This window comes from Miniopterus natalensis, chromosome X (assembly GCF_054644295.1).
Source record: "Miniopterus natalensis isolate mMinNat1 chromosome X, mMinNat1.hap1, whole genome shotgun sequence".
Lineage (NCBI taxonomy): Eukaryota > Metazoa > Chordata > Mammalia > Chiroptera > Miniopteridae > Miniopterus > Miniopterus natalensis.
In genome coordinates this window covers 56,020,911-56,045,051 of record NC_142103.1, presented here as the reverse complement: position 1 = coordinate 56,045,051, position 24,141 = coordinate 56,020,911, and the positions used below count along the sequence as shown (strand labels likewise).

The window sequence follows — 24,141 nt, the reverse complement described above, 5'->3', positions numbered from 1 at the left end:
CTTGGCATATAGGGACTGTCAACCTAAGAAATGTCCAAACCTGTAAGAATTGTTATGAATTTATTTGACCCAAACTGACAACAACTACCAGGAAGCAAAACCTCGATGGACTGAGAAAATGCTCCAGAGAAAGGCAGTTACAGTGGTACATCAGTTTTCAAACTTTTCAGAACTCGAACAGTCTTCCAGAACGGATTACACTCGAAAATCGAGGTACCAATGTATACACCTTATTTTATACATTACAATCAAAAGAGAGGATGTAAATGGGTTGCATGAAATCCATTGGTGATAGATTAGGTGGGGTGGGAGAAAGCAAAGTGTTGGGGGAGGACCTCTGGGATTGGGTAAAAAGTAAAATGATAGACACATACTTCTTTTATATAGGTGGATTCAATATAGTTAACAGTCAACAATGAACACAATAACAACAACAGGGGATTTGTGGTCTCTGCTCTGGTGTGCTTCGGTCAGGAAAAATGGAAATTACACTGTTATTCCAAAGGCATGTTATAAGGTATGTTATCTTAGACACAAAAAGTCAACAAGACAGGCTCAGTTAAGGTCAAGATTGACCTTTGTTAGGGAAAAATACTGCCCTAGGACATAACTACTTGCCATGAACTGCTTTTAGTTCAAAAGTTTTAATTTTGGACCATCCTATGTGGTTACTTAGGTCTCTGAGTTTGTAAGGCTGCTGGGAAAGCCTCCCCTGAGCTTTTCAGGGTTAATATGTGGCCCCTTATTCGTCCACAGGATGCTCTGGCCAACTGAGCTACCCAGCCAGGGCCTTGTGTTTTTCATTGTCTTATATTGTTATAGAATAGTAAGAAGCTAGGAAAATTCCAAGACAAGCAGAAAAGGGAAACTAAGGCTGATAAACAGCAGTTTGCAGCCACCTAGTAAATTCTATCTTCCCTAAACCAAGGACACTTAAGAGTAAATGGTTTGCACTTCTCCTCCCCAACCAGAGGGTAAATAGCTTAAGCCACCCTACTCAGGTAGACTGATAACAGAAATCCAATTAGTGCCATTTTCCAACCACACCCAAGGACAGACAAATTAAGAGAATAAATCTCATTTTGGTACATCAGCATAAAGCTGAGGAATATTCTATTGATTCTCCTCTAAGGCCTCCCCTAAATGCTCAGCCTTTAAAACCCCTGAAAATGAAGGCCCCAGGGCACTCTCCCTTCAGGGAGCACACCCATGCTGTTAGCTGAAAGGGGATCTGGACCTTGGTGAGTCTGCCTAGGGCCAGCCTGTAGTGTGTGGGTTCTTGACTTCCTGCAGGAAAAATTTCACACGTTCAGGTGACTATGAAGGAACATTTATTAAAGCTGGGGACAGTAAAACAAGAAAGGGCATAGCATAAAAGAAGCAACAGGAGAGTCTAGGCTGGGCTGCCCTGGCTCTCTGGGAAGTCAGAGAAAATGGGGCCTTGTGGTCAGGTTCAGGGGACTAGCCTGTGACAAGCTGCCTCTGCCCATTGCTCCCCACATTGCAAGTCTCATGGGGTCCCTTAGAGTTTAGGAGATGTGTGCCTGTGAAGAAAAAGTGGGGGGAGAAGAGGGTAAAGGGAACAGTGGAGGCTGCTCCCCAGGCACTGGGTCCTTTGTCTTGAGGCTTTATCTCCTTCTAGCAGGCACAGGCTGGGGAATCTTAGGGGTGGTCTCAGGGGAGGGTTTTAGCAGAATATTCATCAGTTTTCTAGGTGTGCTCCTCTAGGGCCGTGGTTTCCACAGATTGGTCAGTGTCAGGGCAGGGGGTTGTTAGTCATTGCAGCTGATCCTGGTGTCACTGGATCTGGAGCTAAAATACAACTGAGGCCTAGATGTTATTTCTAGGGAGGTGACCTGTATCTGCTGTAAATTGTTCTGTCAGTTTATTCAGCTATCTGTCTCAGTTTCCCTATTCCACTTGTCCTGGCTTACTGGTCTATCTCAGTGCCATTTCCTTCTTCCTCTCCTTCCTCCACAGACACATATCACCTAACCTCTAAGGGACCCCATGAAACTTGCAACCAAGGGAGCAAGGGAGCAATGGGCAGTGGCAGCTCCTCCTGTTGTAGGCAGCGGGAATGGCACTGGGTGTTGGTCCTATGGAATCACACCAGACCTGGGTTCAGCAACCTCAGTACTTGGCTTCTGGCAAAATCACACAGGTGGGAGAAGTAATTCCTAGAAGAAATGGGTTTAGGAAACAAGTTATAGGGGCAAAGGAAGGGCCTTAGGGTCTTGAGAGTGAAGAAGCTAATGCAAAGGCTCAGGCTGCTCCCAGGAGGGAGAGCAGCTGGGTTCTCCATCCTAATGGTTTTAAGGGGGGAGATCTTAAGGGAGGTCTTAGGGAAAGACCTCATAAAATTCAGCAGCTTTCCAGGTGTGTCCTTTCAGGATTGTGGTCTCCACCGATTGATTGGTCGACACCAGGGTGGGGGCTATCATTCAGTGCAGCAGATCCTGAGGTCAGCTGTGGCTGGTTTGTTGCTTTTCTGGGCCTGGAGCTAAAATACAGCTGAGGCCTAGGTGTTATCTCTGGGAAGGAAAGGTCATGGGGTCCAAGCCACATGACTAGCAATATGCTAGGGGAGGAAAGGTCACCTGGTGGTGAGGTCCCACCCTACAATTTTCCTTTGCCAGGCATGCAGGGCTTTCCACCCTGATGACCTTCTGTACCTGGCCCATCATCCTTGCTCTGTTCATGTCTGTCTAACTGCCTATCACAGTCCCAGGCTAACCCTCTGAACCTCTCTCCAAGGCCCCCTTCTCTGTAACTTCCCAGTGAGTGAAAGTAGCCCAGCCTAGACTCTCTTATTGCTCCTATGCCCTTTCTAGTTTCACTGTCCTAAGTGTGGTTTTGCTGTGGTTAATAAATTCTTGCTTGCTTTTCTACACTTTGCCTCTTGATTGAAATCTTTCCTTCAAGAAGACAAGAACTGCCTGGCTGGGCATGGCTCAGTGGTTGAGCGTTGACCTAGAATCCAGGAGATAGCCGTTCGATTTCCAGTTGGGGCACATGCCCAGGTTGCGGGCTCGATCCCTCAGTCGGGGGTGTGCAAGAGGCAGCCGATCAATGGCAACTCTCTCATCATTGATGTTTCTACCTCTCTCTCTCTCTCTCCCTTCCTCTCTCTGAAATCAATAAAGATTTTTTTTTTTTTTTTTTTTTTTTTAAAGAAGCTGGGTATCAGCTTTAAAAAAAAAGAAAAAAAGAAAAGAAGACAAGAACTGAGGTCTCATCAGCTTGCTAGTAACAATATGTACCATTTTCCTAAAAACATTTTGGATCCAGCAGCAATTTGGAAGATCAGCAAGGGTGTTGGGGAGCTTACCCTGAGAGCCTGGGTAGCGAGCCCTGGCTGCCCTCCTGGGCCACCCAGGCTACCCTGCAGGGCATAGGCAAAAGCAGAAGAATGGAGACCTGGTTCAGCAGGGCCTGCACCCTTGGGCCATCGGTGTTGCATGTGAGCCTGAGCCTGGAGGTCCTACATGCTGACCTCAGCCCCCGGGGCACCCTGGCCATGGCCCCTTTAACCAGAACACCAGGCCCAGGACCACTCAGCCCTCTCTCTGTCAAGGTAAGAGATATTCAAATCTGTGGATAATTTTTGTGAGTTTGTTCTGGGGTGACCCACGGCAGATGACCACCAGAGTTTGTGTTTAAATTTTGGAGCCTTTATTAGCTGGCCAGCGGCTACAGTTGTGGCGTCTCACCCATGTAAGAGCCGAACTGAAGCACTGACCCTCAGTTCTTCTCTTACTTTATGCTCAGTAACCACAAAGGCACTGCAGTAAAGGGGTTTCCAATAATTTGTCAGGCTGTCAGCTTTTGGTACAGGAAACAAGGGGGAACCTTTAGCAACACAAAAGGAACAATTTAAACACAATGTCTTACAATGAGTAATGGGGTTATGCTTGGCCAGAGTGACTGGTTTGTTCTTTCTATGGGAACTCGGGGTGGGGGGGGGGGTGCGGCGATTACTGGGCTAGCTTGTCAGGCCTTGTCCTGTACAGTAGGGCTCTTGCTCTATCTTTGCTGTTAGTTCCTTAGGTATATTCTTCTGGCCATTGTGGCCAGAACAAGTTTATTTGAGCCAAACTGCTGACTATTGCCACATCTCAAGGGATTGAGAAAATGCTCAGAAGAATGGCAGTTTTGCACCTTATTTTATACATTACAATAAAAAGAGAAGATATAAGAGGGTTACATGAAATCCATTGGTAATAGATTAGGGAGGCAGGAGAAAGTAAAGCGGGGAAACCTCTGAGATTGGATAAAAGTAAAATGATAGATACACACTTCTTTTATATGAGTGGGTACAAGATAGTTAATAGTCAACAATTTACTCAATAACAATGAGGGGATTTGTGGTCTCCAGAGAGTGGTGCCTCTCCTTTGGGGGGTCTGGAAAAAAGAAATTACTTTGACATTCCAAAGGCATGTTATTGTAGATGCAAAAAGACAACAGGCTCAATTAAGGTGAAAATTGACCTTTGTCAGGGAAGATTCTAGCCTAGGATATGGCTACCTGCCGTAAACTGCTTTTAGTTAAAAAGTTTTAATTTCAGTCTATTTTTTGCGGTTATTTTAGTTCTCTGAGTTTGTAAGGCTGCCATGCAAGTCTTCCCGGAGCTCGTCAGGTTTTAGTATGTGACCCCTTTTAGTTCATACATCTCCCTTTTGGTCATAAATCAATCCAAAGGATGTATTGATGACCAACCTTTTGGTTGGATAACAAGATTCCATTGTTGCGGAACCAGAGATGTTCACCTTACTGAAAGACCAAGTGGTGCTCAGAGGCTCGGGGTTCAGGAGGTTTATTTTATGCTGGCAGGCCCAGAGGAGTACAACTCCAAAGTCTGAGCCCAGAGCACAACCGGGCAAGGAGTTATATACAGTACATGCTTCTGCCTATGTAGTAGCTATACCTTGCTTGGGGGGAGGGGAGCCCTTTCTGGTCAGGATGGCAATAGGGAAGCCGGAGGGAGGAGGTGTTGGTCATTTTAGATGGAGTTTTCCCTTATCACCATGGTGCTAAGAAAACTAATTCCTAGGAATTCTCAGAGTCAGTGTTTATTTTGCTGAACAGGGTGGACCACTGGGGGATGGGGCAAGACCATAATCTTAGATGGCATTCAAGTATGAATTAATATTATTATTCAAAAGAAAAAAAGGTGAATGAGAGGCAGTCAGATCCTATATGTCCTTGTGAAAGTATTCTGCATCATTTCTAATTTTTGAATTATTATGATCCAAGTTTTGTTGCCTGTCCTATCGTTCTATATTTTGTATCTAGTATAACATTCACTTATAGTTTGAAGTCATACCATAGACCTTTTCAGGTTTTATAGTCTTACCATGAGATGGGTGTTCTGGGGTGACCTGTGACAGACGACCACCAGAGTTTGTGTTTGAATTTTTGGAGCCTTTATTAGTTGGCCAGCGGCTACAGTTGCAGCATCTCACCCATGTAAGAGCCGAACTGCAGCCCTGACCCTTAGTTCTTTTCTCATTTTATACTTAGTAAGCACAAAGGCAATGCAGTAAAGGGGTTTCCAATAATTTGTTAGGTTGTCAGCTTTTGTTACAGGAAACAAGGGGGGACCTTTAGCAACACAAAAAGGATGATTTAAACACAATGTTTTACAATGAGTAATGTGGTTATGCTTGGCCAGAGCGTGACTGGTTTGTTCTTTCTATAGGAACTCAGGGGGAGCGGTAATTATTGGGCTAGCTTGTCGGGCTTTTTCCTGTACAATAGGGATCTTGTTGTACCTTTACTGTTAGTTCCTTAGGTATCTTCTTCTGGCCATGGTGGCCAGAACATTGGGTTCCTATTTATATGGCCCATCTGTTTCTCATTGGAAACACTCAGGTGCAGTTATTAACTTGATTCCCTCTTGTTGTGCAATTGGAAGCTATAACCTTAAGTTTTAATTGGGGCCAAGGTTGTAAGAACATAATGCTGTAAATTACAATTACTATCTAAAATTTCAGAGGCCAGGAGGACAGTGAGAGTTTCATAAGTAAATTCCCAGTGCCTTAGCAGCAGTTATAGCCATTTTTTTATAGCCATTTCAGCTTCTATCTGAATTAATATAGTTAGTAGTCTTTGTTGGGTTAGGGGTTAAGCATATTTCCATAACTGGGTTATGGCATCTATATATAAAATTCCTTTGTTGCCTGGCTGCAGTGGCTCAGTTGTTTGAGCGTCATCCTGTCCACCGAAAGGTTGCTGGTTCAATTCCCAGTCAGGGTACATGCCTGGGTTATGGGTTCAATCCCTGGTTGGGGCACATACAGAAGGCAACCAGTCAATGTTTCTATCTCACATCAATGTTTCTCTCTCTTTCCCTCTCTCTCCTCTCTCTAAGCATGTCTTCAGGTGAAGATTAAAAATAAATAAATAAAAATAAAATAGAAATAAAATTCTTTTCTTAATATTTCTTTTCTATTAACTTTTTGCAATAGCATATCTTCTAAATTTCAAAAAAGAAACCATAAAAAGAATATTATTGATAATACAAAAGTTATACACCTTTAGCAATGATTAACAGTTGGGCTATATACACAAGGTTTGAGAAAAGCCTGAAGTACAAGTATAATTATTATTGCCCTGGCCGGTGTGTTTCAGTTGGTTGGAGAGTCATCCCATGCACCAAAAGGTGGTGGGTTCAATTCCTGGTCAGGGCACATATCCAGGTTGCTGGTTAGATCCCTGATCAGGACGTGTGAGGGAGGTAATTGATCTATGCTTCTCTCACACATCGATGTTTTTCTCTCCCTTTTCCTTTCTCTAAAATTAATAAAAAACAAGTATAATTATTATTATTAATATTAGCAGGCAAGTAAAGATAATCAAATAAATAAAGTTCAACATTAATTTGTAGGTATGCAGGCCTTGTTGGTGTTTTGAGATAGCTGTCTATTTCTCATGTCTGAGCTTCTCATCCTTGAAAAGTCTTTGATCTATACTATAGACAGAGGTGAGTGTCAAAGATGGGCAGATGTCCATTTGCTGTTAGGCACCTGATAAGGTCCCTTCCAACAGTATTTGAGAGAGTTTTTAATTAATGTATTTTCCAATGGACAAAAACCTCCTGGTTGTAAGTCATGGTCTTTGAAGTCTTTGACTCAGAGTATACTGTAAAATGAATGCTACTAATGTATCAGTCCCTATAAGCTGGTTAATAAGCCCTTGATAATAATGTAGAATGTCCCCTTTTAGTTTTTCTTATATTTGGAAAATATAAGATTTAGAAATCAGCAATATTTTAAAGTCATAAGAATAATAATTTTTCTAAGTTCACCCAGTTTCATAACCGTTTTTTATCCTGATTATTTGCCAGTATTTCCATGAATTCAGTTATTCCTTAGAGTTCTATAATCTACATCTAGTTTAAAGATATGACTTGCTTAGAAACTTGTAATTTAGACTCAGAATCCTTTTCATGGATCTTTCTGAAGGTATAATATATTTGCAAATGCATTAGAGTAAAATAATGACTGTCTATAAATGACAAAACTTAAAATGGCATGGTTATATATTTGACTATAATAAAATTGATTTTTAAAATCTTTGCTTTTCTGTAAGATATATAACATTCCAAGACAATAATTTCTTGGTAAATAATAATTACTTTAAAATGACACAGATAGCAATATGAAGTCCACTTTTTTTTTTTTTTATTGAGTACACAATTTCAATATGTAGAGAACAAATAATATGCAAGACTTTCAAATATTGTACACAGTTTATCAGAAGTGTGCATTGAGCATTGGAAACAATTCATAAACTCCCAATGTGTGGACCACAAACACCCAGAGTACCACTGCCAGACGTCCCTACAGGGAACCATCACTCTTGGCTTGTCCAGTGTCACTGACAAGATAGCTGTTACCACTGAAAGCTCCCTGTTTGAACTTGGCTCTGAATCTTTGCAAGTTCTTCCCTAGGGCAGGCTGAACCTTTAGAATATCCATTTTAATAAAAGTACATGTATATGAATAGAATATAGTTATTATTGTTATTATTATTATTATTTGGCAAAGCTTTCATGTAATTAAAAGCATATTTAAAAGGCCTAGTTAGTTTAAAAACTTTTATAAAGAGAGAGAATAAATTCTCGAGGTATTCCAGGCCCATTGGAATAACCCAACGTCATCTTTTGGTTAAAAAGTCTCTTAAAATTTAAACTTTGAGAAGGTGGTCAAATACACTTAGCCAAAAGACCATAACATAAACCTGTTTGTAAACCCAGGTAAAACACACATATTTTATGGTAATAACTTTAAAATTTATCAATCAAACTTAAAACAATTTTAATAGTAAATATTTTATCCAGACTATAGGATCCTGCTCAATTTATATAAGTATTTAATCTTTTATTAAAAAATATATCTTTATTGATTTCAGAAAGAGGAAGGGAGTGGGGAGAGAGAGAAACATCAATGATGAGAGTCAATGATCAGCTGCCTCCTGCACACCCCACACTGGGAAGCAAGGGTGCAACCCGGGAATGTGCCCTGACCAGGAATTGAACCATGATCTACTATATCATAGGTCGATGCTCAGCCATTGAACCACACCAGCTGAGCTATAAGTATTTAATCTTTTTAGGCCAATAAAAGATTACACCCTAGTAATGCCATCCAGATGCAGAACATGCACCTACATAGTACACAGACGAACACATATTATATAAAGACCATGCACATATTTTGAGAATAATTCACTTTCTTCCTTTTTCCTTAAAAATGCATCTCCATACTTTAATATCCTCTATTATCAAAAACTTTATAATTTCTTTCCAACTTAATTTGAATTTTTAACTTTTAGAAACCTCAATTTCCAATGATAACCAAAAAGTAAGCAGCCAGTATTTCCTAGATTGACTTTTATGAACACATTTCATGACCTTTGGTAACATAGGTTCCTCTGTTGGCAAACACACTCACTTTCAAGAATCACACCTTTAACAAAGACATTTATTAATCAGACATTTATTAAAGCCACCCCACAGCCTCTCTGCAACAAAAGCCAAAAACAGGCAAACCCAAGATTTGTCTAGCAACTAATGTTTCAGTATGTCATGTTATTTAAAAATATCTAGATATTCAATACCTTTAATTAAAATTCACTAATTTAGAAAGGAATAGCTGAAATAAGTTAAATTGACTTGCTCAGAAATGGCTAAGATGTTGTCTTTTTTTAACCTCAATAATTGGATTGTCACTCAGATGTTGGTGATGGACTGACAAATCCATTCACCCATTTTTGGAATGTTTCTTTCCATTTGGGTACATTTTTCTAGTTTACAGATAACACATAGCTTAAGGTCACCGCCTCTGAGACCATAAAATCTTGGATATTTGGAACCTCTGTCAATTTCCCTTGGGGATGGTAAAACAAGTCTAGCCACAGCATTAGCTAAATAATTTACTTTTGCTTCCATTGTGGCAGCTTTAGGATATCATGGAATTTTTATAATTGCCAATTGTTTTAATTTCTGTATGTCATCTAATAATTCTGCAACCTATTTTCCATTCTTTATGGGCTGCCTTAGAAAATTAAGAAGTCTCGCTGCTTCTACAACATTCTAAAGTTATGAGCTACACCAAAGACATAGCAACTATCAGTGTAAATATTGGCTATTTGATCTTTGGCCAATTGACATGCCTGAGTTAGAACAATTAAGCTTCTTGGGCAGATTTTATTCAGGTAAACAACCTTTAGTTATGTCCACCATGGAAGTTATTGTATATTCAGCTAAATAACATTCCTGCTTATCCTTTAAAGATCCACCTGTAAACCAAATTAAGTCAGCATTATTAAGACGTTTTCTATAAACCATTCATAGAAATAAGAAGGTGCTCAGTAAGTGGAATGCAGTCATAGATGTCTGTATCCTGCAAAGAAAGTAGCAAGGTTGTTGGGTTAAGACTGTTACATAGAGTTTAAGTGAAATTAGGTACAGAAAGCAAGAGCTAGTCGGCTGACAGAAGTGTTGAATGTGATGAGAATTCAGTGGAGGTTTAATAGAATGAGGAAGGTAAACAGAGAGTCCCATACCTATTTTTTTCTTTGCTTGCATAATATATCTATAGCATAAATGGCTGTCATGCAGGGAGGGACCCCTTGGGCTACTAAGTCTAGTTGCTGATTATAATAGCCTATGATGACCTATATTTTTGAGTTAAAATTTCTATAATTAAGGTGTTCCAGAGTGGAAACTTTAGATAATTCTTTATAGATTTTATATCTTGTTTTCCTTCTGGGTTTCATTGAATTGGATTTTAATAAGATATAGAGGCAGGGCCATTAATGAAAAATTTGGAACTCAATTGTGAGACTATTCAGTCAAACCCAAGAATCCTCTAAGCTGCTATCTTGTTTCTAGAAGAGGAAAAGATAGGATTTCTCTGAGTCTTTCAGGGTTAATTAATAGCCCATCTTTAGACATTAGATAACGGAAGTATTTTACCTAGGGGTAAACAGAATCAGAGCTTGTCCTTTGATATCCATGTCCCTTCATAGCTAGCTGTTGAAATAGGTAAAACTAAATCATCCACATATTGGATTACAGTGGAATATCTAGCAAATTTAACATCATTTAAATTAGGTTTTAGTATCTAAGACAATAGATGGGACACTCCACACATCCCTGGGACATTACTGTCCAAGTAAACTTGTAATTTTCCCAGTTGAAAGCAGAGGTATTGGCTGTATTTTTCTACTGGAATGCTGAAAAGCACTGCATAAATTTATTACTGAAAAATATTGGGAGTCCACAGGAATGGCTGATAATAAGGCATGTAGATTTGGAACCACAGAATATCTGGGAATAAATATTTTTTCTATAGCCCTGAGATCTTGGACAAATCTCCATCTTTTTCCATTTGGTTTCTTTACCAGAAGGATAGGATAGTTACATGGGCTTGTACATGGAATTATAAGACCCTTTTTAAAAGTAATCTTGTAGCCCTAGGCAGTTTCTCAGTGGTTAGAGTGTCAGCCCGCAGACCGAAGAGTCCTGGGTTTGATTCTGGCCAAGGGCACATACTTCAGTTGTAGGCTCAATCCCTGGCCCTGGAGGCGACCAATCAATGTGTCTCTCTCACATAGATGTTTCCCTCTCTCTCTCTCTCTCCTCCCCTTCCACTCTCTCTGGAAAAAAAAAAAAGCAATGAAAAAAATATCCTTGGGTGAGGATTATAAAAAGAAACAAATAAACAAAACCCTACAAAATAAAAATAAGAGTAATCTTGTATATTGGGCTTATTTGCAGCTTGTGCATAAAGAATATTGGTGACTGGAAAAGGCCGGAAGTCCTGAAGTGGCATTAGAACATCATTAGAATGTCCTGTAATGAATGTTCAGTTCTTCTTGTGGAGAGAGGTTTCTTTAAAATAATTAATTTCCCAATTGGTATAATTAGATATCCCTGCCATTTGTGCAGAAGCTTTACTCCAGCTTACTTAGGTGTGGTTAAGAACAAATAAAGTAGCCCCAATATTTCAAAGGCCTTAGTAATTTCTCCCCCTTTTAATGGTAATTTTAATTTCTCCTAAACTATTAATAAGGAGATGGGGAAACACCTTCTCATAGTCTGAGGTTCAGCCTTATGCTTGCTTCTGTGTTTTCCCCCTCCAAATCCCATTTCAGTTTCTTATTATCATTAAGATGAATAGACTTCTCTATGGGAGTTTTCCCTGAAAACCTTATTTAGTAATTCTGTTGCTTTTGCTTCCAGAAATAAGTTAGAATAGCCAGGATTACATGTTCTAACAGTTAAATTTCTTTGCGAACCCATCAGAAATCAAACTTGAACCTGACAGCAGCCACCAGTGTTGTGCTGTCACCTCCCCAGGTAGAGGACTGCCAGAAAGGGCCCCCTGCCCTGTTTTAGCTAGTTGCTCAGGCCAAAAACCTAAGAGTCACCCCTAACTTATCTTTCCTGCTTCTTTAGAAAGTGTGGTGGCCCGCTCGCTGGCCAAGCCAGGGCTGAGGCCTGCTCCTGCTGCTGCCGTAGCAGCCCACTGCCCACTCCCCTCTGGCCTGCCTCCAGGCCCTCCAAGACATCTTGTCCCACCCACTTCCCACCCACACCTTTCTTTCCAGGCTTCCCTTGCTCCCCCTGCCCCAGTCACCTTGGCCTTGCCCTTTCAGCACAACCCCCAGGGCCCCCACCAGCAGCAGGTACCTGTGGTGGCCCCCCCACCCCCCGGCGGGTCAATGTCCAGTGCTCTGGTGGATCCTAAATTGAAATGTCATGTTGGTGACCATCACAAGGACTGTAGGAAGGAAGAGTGGGCTGCTCTAGATCCTCCTGGGCCTGACTAGAGGCCCCTGATGTGTTTCTGAGACTCTAGGCCCAGCTTTAGAAGCTCCTCAACTCCCCACCCTGCCTAGTAATCCTGCCTCTAGCTGCTTGCTTCTTTCTCCAGCTCCTCTGGGCCTCAGCCCTGTTGCTGCCCTCTCTGGTCCCAGTTTCCAGCCCTGTGCCTTTCTGTTCTCTGCTGACTTGGCCTCCTCCAGCTGAAGCCTGGGGCGAGGGGGGAGGACTGGGCTTTCTCCTCCGCCTCCAATTTTCTCCCAGGCCAGCCCTTACCTCTCTCCTAACTTTTACCCACAGAGTTTGAGAACCCAGTTCTTCCTCCTCACTGAAAGCCTTTCTAGCTCTTGGTCATGGGAGGTGGTGGCTTCTCAGTCATGTCTGCAGAATGCAAACACACAGGATTTTAAGTCCTAGCATGAGCAGCAAACTCAAGGCTTGTTTTGCTCTGGGTGGCCCATTGTATTAGAAAATTCTCATCAAGTCTGGACCTCAAAGGAGAAGTGTCGGTGCTTTTGATGTGCTGTACTTTGTGACATCTCTCAAGGACTGGGCAGGACAATTGTGTTTTGCTGTCTGTCACCTCGGTTGGGTTCCTCCTCTCCAAGGGTCATATGACCTGGACTAGGATAAGCTGTATGACCCACACTTCAACCCGTTCAGAGGAAGTGGAGGGTCTTGTCCCCCAGAATGTTCCCAGAGCAGGCTGGCAGGAACTCACCTCTGTGCCAGTGAGGGTGGCAGTGTTGGTGTCAGGGTGGCTGCTCCGTGGTGTCTGCAAGAGGATCCGGGACCATAAATGCCACTCACGTGCTCTTGAGAAGGGGCCTCAGGGAAGGGGCTATTGTGAAATTGAGGGAAAAGGGCAGGGCCACACCATGTTAGATGCATGGAAAGATACCTAGAGAAGAAAACTTCCTGTAGTTTTCAAGGCACTGAAGGCTGTCAGCATCTGTGCATGTGGTTCCTCAGGCTTGAGTCCCAGTGTGCCTGCCTCCTCATGCAGCTCAGTCCTCTGGGGACAGCTGCTTAGTGGCCGCCAAGTGTTGAATCATAAGAAAAGCTTTAGACAGTGCCCAGTACTCACACTTGCATGCAGAGCCCCTAACTATCCCCAGCTGCCCCCCTCCCAATTCCTGGCACTGCCTGGTGAGGCTGCCCTCCAGCCCAGTCGGCTTCTTGACTGGTTTTCCGGTAAAAAGGATGAATGAATCTCATGGTTGTTGCCATTGAGTTGGAAAACCCTCAGGGCTCCGCCTGCTTCCAAGTCCTCCTTTGAGGCTTGGATTCTCTCACAGGTGAGGGTGGATGAGCTTTGCCTGTCACCAATCTTAGCCTTGGTTCCTGGCTTTCTAGATGAGGGAGCATAGGGCAGGTGGCAGCTCACTGCCCAGGGGGATGTGAGGGTGCAGGCCCTGTTGACCCCATCTCTTTAGACAGGTGTCTCCAGCCTCAGCAGATGGTGAACCTGTGATGCAGACCACAGTGAGGGCCTTGGGAATGGTGGGCGAAGTATGGAGTGTGCGTGTCTGAGCGTGAGCACATCTTCGCACTTTCGCCACCATTTGCACATCATAATAAAGCAGAGGGAGGCCAGTGGTGACTGGGTGGAACACACCACTGCTTCCTACCCCTTATCCCCATGCCCCTCATCTTGATGAGACTGGGTGAGGCAGAGGCCCCACCCAGAAACCTCGACTTTGCAAGATGCTCAAACTGAGCCACTCAGGTGACTGTTATCTCCCTTGCACGAGGGAACCGTAACTTCTCCAGAGCCAGTGGCTCCCCCCAGCAGTCTGGGCAGTGAGCCCACAGCCTTGCCTACTGACCCAAGGCCCCCCCGCTCTGCAGGGGCCAGAACCTGCCTCGGACCTGAGTGAAGAGCACTTCTAAGACTCAGCTGAGGGTATGTTGTCCCTGGGTCGTCACTTGTCTGTCCCTGCTGTCTGTTCACCTGAAACATGTCCCGTGAGTACATGTGTTGAGTGGCATTTGCAGGTGATCTTTCTATAGGCAGCTCAGTTCCCTGACTTCAAGTGAGGCACTCATGCAGAAACTGGTTTATCAAAGATGGGCATTTCCAGGAGATTCCTTTGATGTGAAGGACTCTGGAAATGGAAATTGTAGCCTCACTTAGAACAATATGCAAAGGTATGAATGAGGCTGTGACAGTTACAAGTACATGGACACCGGGACCTCAGTGGTCATCAGAGAGACATTGGTGGAACATAGACCCCACAGGGAGGAGGTGAAGAGCTCAAACCTTCCACATGGCACACATATGGTTAAGTGGGCACGTCCATACAAGTAGGTGGGGTGCTCCCTGACTGCAGGTGAGTTCAGTGAGAACACCTGACTGAGCTGCTGTAAAAGACATAAGACTGCTGGACAGGGTCTCCATTTGGGTTTCTTGAAAACCTGCAGGCATAGAGATGGGAAATGGGGGATGGGGTTCATCTGACAGGACAAGCACATGTCCTCATACAGGTATGCCAGGAGCCATGGAGAGACTCCTCTAGGGCAGGCTTCCCACCCTCAGGGGACCCTGAGTCACGTGTTGTGGGTCTGAGTCTGGCTTCTCTCGCTGAGCATGTTGTCAGGTTGGCCCATGTTGTGGCACGAATGACCCGCATGTGAACAGAGCAGCTTCTTATTCACTCCCCAATGGGTGGGCTTCTTTGTGGTTCCACTTCCAGCTGCGTGAACATGTGTGCACACGTGGGGGTGTGGACATCTGTTTTCTGTCTTTTGGGTGTAAGTACTTGCTCCCATGTAACTCTGTCTAACTTCCTAAGGGACTGCGGAGTTTCCCAAGGGGTCTGCATCATCTCATCCCCAGGGGAAGGGAGGGTCCTGCTTCTCCATGTCCTTGCCAACACTTGCTCTGACTTCTTGGTTCTTGCCATCCCAGTGGGCGTGCAGCATGATCTTGTGTGCTTTGACTTGGTTTCCCTGGTAATGGTGCAGTTGAGCACCTTTCACGTACTTGCTGGCCTTGCATATATATTCTGTGGAAAAATGTCTGCTCAAATCCTTTGCCATGCTTATTTCTCTTTCTTATATTAGGTTTCTTATGCATTCTAGAGATGAATCCCTGATCAGATACATGATTTAAAAAAATTTTCTCATTCTCTGGGTTGTCTTTCCACCTTTTGATGGTGTCCTTGGAAGCACAAACATTAACTTTGAAGTCCATTTATATGTTTTCTTTTGTTGTTTATGATTTTGGTGTCCAATCTAAGAAATCATTGCCAAAGCCAAAGTCGTGAAAATTTACCCTTATGTTTTCTTCTAGGAATTTTATAGTTTTAGCTCTTATATTTAGTTCTTTGACCCACTTTGAGTTAATTTTTACATATGGCATGAGGCACCTTTAGATTTTTTAAGCAAAGGTTATGTTATCAGAAACTAAAGTATTTATCTGGGGTAATTTTAAATAGTGGTTCTCGACGAAGATGATTTAACCCCCAGGAGACACTTTTGGTTGTCACCCCTGGGGTTTGCTTCTCAACACCCAGCTGTGCATAGCACAGCCCCACAAAATGATCTGGTCCCAGGTTCAGGATAGATGGTGAGTGGGGTGGTCGCAGCTTACTGTTGGCACAGTCTGAGTGTTGCGGGCTCCGGGTACACCCCCATGGGGTGAGGAAGGTGCTGGGCTGGCCTTTGTTTCAATGAGGAAGCACAGCCCACTGCATGTGGGGCACTGGTGGCAGCAGTGCTGATGTGTTCCCTTCAGTTCTAAGCACGGGGAATGACGTGTACTACCTGGAGCAGTTCGGAACTTCCCTGGTGAGTACCCACACCTGTTGCAGCCTTTCCTGAGGGTGTCTCAAAGGCAATGATCTCCCTGGGCCCCTTGGTGGCCTCACATTCTGAGCTGTTGCCTGTCAGAGACAACAGGGACCCTGCTGACATGCCCAAACCCTTCAGTTTAAGGAGTCAGACCCGAGGAAGCAGTCCTTATACCTCAAGCTCAACCAGCTCCTGAAGGACAGTCCTCAGAGACAGTGCACCTGCAGCCCCCGAGACTAGCGGGTATGCCTGCCCTCTGTGGTGGCGCTCCAGACTAAGGGGGGCAATCATGACTTGGCTTCTGAACAGTAGGCTCTGAGAATGCTCCTGGAAAGGGGACCTGGTCCTGAGCAGGTCTGCCTAGGGCCAGCTGGTAGTGTGAGGGTTCTTGACTTTGTGCAGGAAAAATTTCACAGTACAAGTCCAGGTGAATTTTAGAGGACGTTTATTAAAGCTGAGTACAGTAAAACAAGAAAGGACTGGGAAATGAGCCTAGGCTGGTCTGCTTTGGCTCACTAAGAAGTTAGAGAAAAGGGGCCTTGGGGACAGGTTCAGGGGGTTTGCCCAGGATGAACTACCACTGCCCATTGCTGTCCTGGTTGCAAGCCTTGTAGGGTCCCTTAGAGTTTAGGAGGTGCATGCTTGTGGGGAAAGAAGAGGGGGAGAGAAAGGCATAGGCATGCTCCTGGGGTGGGGAGTGCTCTGGGTTCTCCATCCTAAAAGTTTTTAAGGGTGAAGATCTTAGAGGTCTCAGGAGAGGGTCTCAATAGAATATTCATCAGCTTTCTAGGAGAGTTCTTTCAGGATTTTGGTCTCCACTGATTGGTCAGTGCCAGGGCAGGATTCATTAATCAATGCAGCTGGTCCTGAGGTTGGCCCTGGCATTTCCTGGAGCTGAAACATAACTGGGGCCTAGATGTTATCTCTAGGAGGTGAATTTGTGTGTTTGACTATAAATTGCTTGGCCAGTTTGTTCAGCTATCTGTCTCAGTTTCCCCATTCCACTTGCCAAGGAATTTTCCTAACTTCTTACTAACCTGCCTCAAGCTGACACCCCATGTGTGACTTTGAAAAGGAAAAGTCAGGAGCTCTGAACCAGAATGGTCACAGTTATGACAGCTGGGGAGTGAGACCTGTGGCACGGATCAGCTGGCCCACTCTTCACTCTATATAAGCTCTGTGGGCACAGTGACAGCTTTCTGCACAGGTCCGCCTGGCTATTTTGCTCTAGAACAGCAGGGTCACCAGATGTGACAGGCCGTATGGCCCACAACTCCTAATATGTTGAGTCTGGCTCTGTGGGGGAAGCCTAGGTAGACTCTGCTTTGGAGGGAAATGGGGCACATATACTTGTATTCTGGTTTCAGTGCACAGGACACCAACACACCTTCCTTGGGAGGCCCACCTGAGGCCAAGCTGGTGGACCTGGACTTCCTGTGAGACCTACAGGGCTGGATGGGCTAGGGTGGGGGGTGGGGAGTGGGGGTGGCCTGCTGTGATGGTCTGCCACAGCGCACTCATCCACAGTGCTCACACACATCTGCTCCTCCCACAAGAAGTTCATGGGCAGGTACGAGAGCTTCATGTACTAGGCAATGGGGTAAGTGGGGGCCTGTGGGGCTCTTCTTCCTAACAGCAGCTCTGGCCTTGGCAGCCACAGACCCTAGCAGTAGAGCAACCAAGATCGGTATGGAAGCACCTAGTGTCAGGATGTGTAGCTGACGCTTGTCAGCCTCCAAATTGGCCAGAACCTGGGCTAGCAGCTGGGTCCATGGTGGGGAACAGACAGGGTTCCTCACATGGCTGTGTGTCCAGCTTCAGCCTCTGTGGGTACTGGGCCCTGGATGTGTCCAGGCTGGGGCTGGAGGGTGGGAACACCTTGCCTCTACCTAGGCAAGGGGCTCAGGATCCAGAAGCCCCCGAATGTTGAGGAAAGGTGTCACTGTGGGCTCTGCTTTTGGGCCCTGGGTTCATGTCTGCCCCCTCAGGTTCTGGTGGACCTGTTATTGAGAAAATGGTTGTGTCCTGGGAAATAGTGCCCCCAGGTCCTTCTCTGGGAGAGCAGGATGGGGAGGGGCCATGCCACCTTCTTCTAACAAGACCTCAGCTTGCAGCAGCTGACACTACCCACCTCTCCTCCATCCTGCTGTTTTCTGCCTCCTGTTCTCAGTCACCTGTGGCACCAGCATGGAGGCTGCCCCCTAACCCCATGTGCTTTTCTCTTTTCAAGAGGAGGCTCAGAAACAACAGGACCTTGCCAAAGTCAAGATATTAGAAGGTTCTGAAAGAAAAACAAGCTGACCATGGATTGGAGCTCCATGGAAAAGTTATTCTCTGATCTCCTCAATAGGTTTGAGAAGCAGGAGGTGATCGAAGGCTACTGTAAGGTAGGTGGGACACTGCCCATCTTCCTGCAGTGGGTCCTAGTGGGAAGCAGTCAGTGACCAAGCTGGGCTGCCTTGTGTAATCACCTTGTCATGGTTTAGCCCAAGCCCACTGGGCTGGAAGCTGCCCTTCCAAGTGTGCCCCGGTCCCTTAAACTTGGCACCTGGCTGAGCTTGCCCTGTGCCAAGGCTGTGAGGCCAGTCTCACTGATGGGCTCAACATGGGAGTGGGGGCACTGTCTGCCTGGGGAGGCCTGGGCACATGAGCAGAGGAACTGTAGAGCACAGCCTGGAGGCAGGACCATATGGGTCAGGGGTTACCCTGGTGATAGTGACCGAGGAGCCAGCAGCTGCCCTCTGGAGGAAGGCCTGGGCCCGGTTCAACCTCAGGGGCCACCCTGGGGGGGGGGGTGCAGGAGTCCTGGCTACATGCAGGGCTGCCAGGCAAGGGATAGCTCTGGTGTCAGGCAGGCTGAGGGTATGGGCAAGGGGCCTATGGGAGGTGACAGCAGCTGGAGGGGTCAGGGGTCAGACCTGGTGTTCAGGGATGGGGAGGCCTGGGCTGTGTGTGGAGGGGCCTTCTCCAAAAGACAAACACAAAGTGCTACTTCCCTGTCGCCTTCCTCGTCTGAGCTGCTGCTTCATGAACATCCCAGAGAGCCTCGACAGGGACCTGTCCACACTTGGCCCTGGAGCCGGTCTCCCAGAGTAATGAATTGTCAGCAGGAATGCCCTCTCACTCCTGAAAAAATAAAAAGAATCCCTGAAGAAGTGTGCTGAGAATTACATCACCAGAATCCAGAAGGAAGGCTAGAAGTACCAGACACTGAAGGCCCACACAGAGGAGAAACTGCAGCTATGAGTATGGGGATGCTGTGGGCCACTGGGGAAGGTGAGGTTGAGCCTGCCCTCTGCATGTCCAGGGCCTATAAGGAGATCTCTCAAGTCCCAAATAAGGAGGCCCAGGAGGAAGCTGTGACCTTCCAGGGTGGGCATGAGGAAGGAGCCTGTAGGAGTAAACAGTGGTGGGAGGTGTTGGGGTCAAACTCTCTTAACAGAGCAAGAAGCTGAAATAACTGAAGCAGCTCAAAGATTTGGGGCTGATGCCCACCTAACTCAGCCCCAAATATACCCTGTAGGAGATACTGCAGTGCCAAATGTGGACCCCCATTGGGACTATAACAACTAACAATTAGAGATCACTTTTTACATTGCTTAATAGAAGGAATGAAAAGAATTAAAAGAAAACCCATAGCCCTAGCCACTTTGGCTCAGTGGTCAGAGTATTGGCCCATGGACTGAAGGGTCTCGGGATTGATTATGATCAAGGGCACATACCTAGGTTGAAGGCTCGATCCCTGTGGGGCGTGTGCAGGAGGCAACCAATTGATGTTTCTCTCTCCCTTCCACTCTTTCTAAAAAGCAATGGAAAAAAATATCCTCGGGTGAGGATAAAAAAAAATAAAGAAAGAAAAAAGAAAACCCACAAATTAAAATCAACTATCAACCATTGATCAAGTGCCCCAAGAAAACCCTCCTTCCTTTTTAGAAAGATTGAAAGAGGCTCTCCTTAAACATACTAACCTACATCCCAACTCATGTGATGGACATCTAATTTTAAAGGATCACTTCCTTACTCAGGCAGCCACAAACATCTGGTGCAAATTACAAATGCTAGCCTTAGGTCCAAGAACACGGATGACTGAGATCCTAAAGGCAGCACCCTCAGTTTACTATAATAGAGAATTAGAGGAGGAAAGGAACAAGGAGAAAGAAAAGCCCAAAGACAAAAGGCAGGCTCAGCTCCTTGCTGCATTTCAGGCCCAGCCTTCTCAGAATGGGGGAAATCCAAAGGTGCCTATTGGAAATTGCTATTGCTGTGGAAAGCTTGGCCATTGGAAGTGGGACTATAAGGTGAAGCCAAAAACACATTGTTCCAAATGTAAGGAGCCTAGTCATTGGGTCTGTGACTGTCCTGGGTCCTGAAAGGCACATGGGCCGGAACCACTCATGACCCTTCACTGAGGAGGCCTCCGCTCCGGCCAGCTTCCAACAGGACCATCCATTTGAACTGGACAGAGCCAAGGGTCACCCTAGATGTGGAAGGTAGAAACAGGAGCCGCCTACTCTATGCTAAATAATTTCTCTGGACCTCTAACTTCTGACTCTTGCCAAGTAGGGGTTAGTGGAAAACCCACTACCAGGAGATTTACTCCTCCCCTATGCTCCCTTTGGGACCAAACAGTCTTTTCCCATCGGTTCCTGGTGATGTCAGAATGCCCTATCCTGCCTTTAGGAAGGGACATCCCCGGTAAACTAGGGGCACAAATATCAATACCAAGTGAAGCCAATATTTTTTTCTCTAAATGGGTCCCTGAAACTGAGGAAATTATAGATCACTTCATAAATTTGCTCATTAACCCGGAGGTCTGGGCTGACAGAGTACCAGGAAGGGCTAGGACAGCAATACCAATAAAAACAAAGGACCCGCAAACTTCCCCCATAGGAAACAATATCCTATTAAGCCAGAAGCAAGAAAAGGACTCTAAATAATAATTAATAAATTCCTGAAACATGGATTATTAATTCCTGTTAATTCACCCTGCAATACCCCTATCCTGCCTGTTAAAAAATCAAATGGAGAATATAAATTAGTGCAAGATCTATGAATTATAAATGAGGCTGTTATCCCAATCTACCATATAATTCCCAACCCTTATACTATCTTAAGAGAAATACCTTCTCAGATCCAATGGTTTTCAGTCTTAGACCTGAAGGATACTTTCTTTTGAATTTCTCTGAGCCCCAGCTCTCAATGCTATTTGCTTTTGAATGGATCAAGGAGGACAGTACAAGACAACAACCAACCTGGAATGTATTGCCCCAGGGCTTTAGAAGTGGCCCTCACTTATTTGGGCAGGCACTAGCCAAAGATCTCAGAGACCTAACTCTTGAGGGGGGCAAGATAATTCAGCCTTTAGATAATCCAGAGGAAAACTAGTTCATAGACTGAAGTAGCTTTGCACTAAATGGAACCCATCATACAGGGTATGCTATAGTTTCTTTACATGAGGGGACAGGAAGCTCCTACAATAAGTAGATGATTTACTCATTTGCTCCCTCTCCAAGGAAAAAGGAATACAGCACACCATTAACACTTTAAATTTTCTGGCAGACGGGATACAAAATATCTAGGACCAAAACCCAATTACTTAAAAAAAAGGTAAATTACCTAGAACTCATTTTGACACCTGGAAAACATTCTTTCCTCGGAGAGAATTAAAAAAATTGCCCAAATGACTACCCCCAAAACCCAGAAACAACTAATGGCCTTTCTAGGATTGACTGGATACTGTAGACTATGAATTAGGATATGGAGATTTTGCAAAGCCCCAGTGCTTGTCCTTAAGAGGAGGGACAGATACAGACCCCCTGCCCTGGGGCAAAGAGGAAAGACAGGCTTTTGGCAACTAAAATAGGCTCTAACTCAGGCCCCAACCCTTGGACTCCCAATACTAGATAAGCCACTCCCACTGTATGTAACAGAAAAAGAAGTGGCCTTGAGAGTACTGATACAGGTCCTTGGCTCAACGGAAAGACCAGTAGGCTACCTATCCAAAGGCTTTGATTCAGTAGAACAGGGATGGCTGCATTGTCTTAGGATTGTTGTAGCTGCTGCATTACTAGTAGAAGCCTTTAAAATTCCTTTTTTTAAAAAAATTTTAAAATTTTATTTTTGTTTAAAATATTACAGATGTCCCTTTTTCTCCCCAATGACTCATTCCATCCAGTCACATCCCCCTCTCCAGTCCCTCTCCTCACCATTGTCCATGTCCTTGGGTTGTGCATCTATGCATATAAATTCTTTGGTTACACCCTCCCCCTCCACCCACCAGCTCTCCTCCATCCCTCTGACATTCGTCAGTCTGATGAATGCTTCCATGTGATTGAATCTATTCTGTTCATCAGTTTATTAAGTTCTTTAGATTCTACGTATAAGCGAGATCATGTCATGTTTGCCTTTCTCTGCCTGGCTTATTTCACTTAGCATAATTTTCTCCAGGTCCATCCATACTGTCCCAAAGGGTACAAGATTCTTCTTCTTTACAGCTGCGTACTATTCCATGGTGTATGTGTCCCACAGCTTTTTTATCCACTCATCTACTGATGGGCACTTGGGCTGTTTCCAAATCTTAGCTATTGTAAACTGTGCTGCTATGAACATAGGGGTACATATATTTTTTCAGATTAGTGTTTCAAGATTCTTAGGATACATTCCTAGGAATGGAATCACTGGGTCAAAAGGAAGCCCCATTATTAATTTTTTGAGGAACCTCCATACTGTTTTCCATACTGGTTGCACCAGTCTGCATTCTCACCAGCAGTGTACTACGGTTCTCCTTTCTCCACACCCTCGCCAGCACATGTCATTTGTTGATTTGTTGATGGTAGCCATTCTGACAGGTGTGAAGTGATACCTCATTGTGGTTTTAATTTGCATCTCTCTGATGATTAGTGACTTTGAGCATTTTTTCGTATGTCTCTTGGCCATCTGTATGTCTTCTTTAGAAAAGTGTCTATTCAGGCCCTTTGCCCATTTCTTAATTGGGTTGTTTGTCTTCCTCCTGCTGAGTAGTATGAGTTCTTTCTACACTTAGGAAATTAGCCCCTTATCAGATACATCCTTGGCAAATATGTTTTCCCAGAACATGGGGTTCCTTTGTATTTTGAGGCTGTTTTCTTTTGCTGTGCAGAAGCCTTTTAGTTTGATGTAGTCCCATATGTTTATTTTTTCTTTTGTTTCTCTTGCCCTAGGAGATGTATCAGTGAAAAGTCCACTACATGGGATGTCTGTGACTTTACTGCCTATGTTTTCGTCCAGAATTTTTATGGTTTCATGACTTACATTTAAGTCTTTTATCCATTTTGAGTTTATTTTTGTGTATGGTGAAAGTTAGTGGTCTAGTTTCATTTTTTTCCATGTATCTGTCCAATTTTCCCAGCACCACTTATTGAAGAAACTGTCTTCACTCCATTGTTTGCTTTTGCTTCCTTTGTCAAGTATTAACTGACCATAATGGCATGGGTCTATTTCTGGGGTCTCTATTCTGTTCCATTGATCTATATGCCTGTTGTTATCCCAATACCAGGCCTTTTGATTACAATGGCTTTGAAGTACAGTTTGAATTCCGGTAATGTGATCCCTCCCACTCTGTTCTTCTTTCTCAAGATGGCTGCAGCTATTCTGGGTCTGTTTTGGTTCCATATAAATTTTCAAAACGTTTGTTCTAGGTCTGTGAAATATGCTGTTGGTATTTTAATAGGAATTGCATTGAATGTATAAATTACTTTGGGTAGTATGGACATTTTAATGATATTAATTCTTCCAATCCATGAGCATGGTATATTCTTCCACTTGTTTAAATCTTCCCTTATTTCTTTTTTCAGTGTCACGTACTTTTCCAAGTACAGGTCTTTTACACCCTTGGTTAAGTTTATTCCTAGGTATCTTATTTTCTTAGTTGCAATGGTAAATGGTATTGTTTTTTTAGTTTCTCTCTCTGAAAGTTCATTGTTGGTGTATAAGAATGCCGTGGATTTCCCGATGTTGATTTTGTAACCAGCTA

The 24,141-nt window shown here is 44.3% G+C and overlaps 1 long non-coding RNA gene across 1 annotated transcript in view; it reads left to right on the top strand.

The window, feature by feature from the left end:
• LOC148090500 (uncharacterized) overlaps window positions 1–24,141 on the top strand; it is a 65,495-nt gene that overhangs the window by 30,162 nt on the left and 11,192 nt on the right. Inside the window, exon 2 of the long non-coding RNA XR_015716544.1 lies at window positions 18,361–18,517. This is a non-coding gene — a long non-coding RNA (uncharacterized LOC148090500). The remainder of the gene's footprint in view (window positions 1–18,360; window positions 18,518–24,141) is intronic.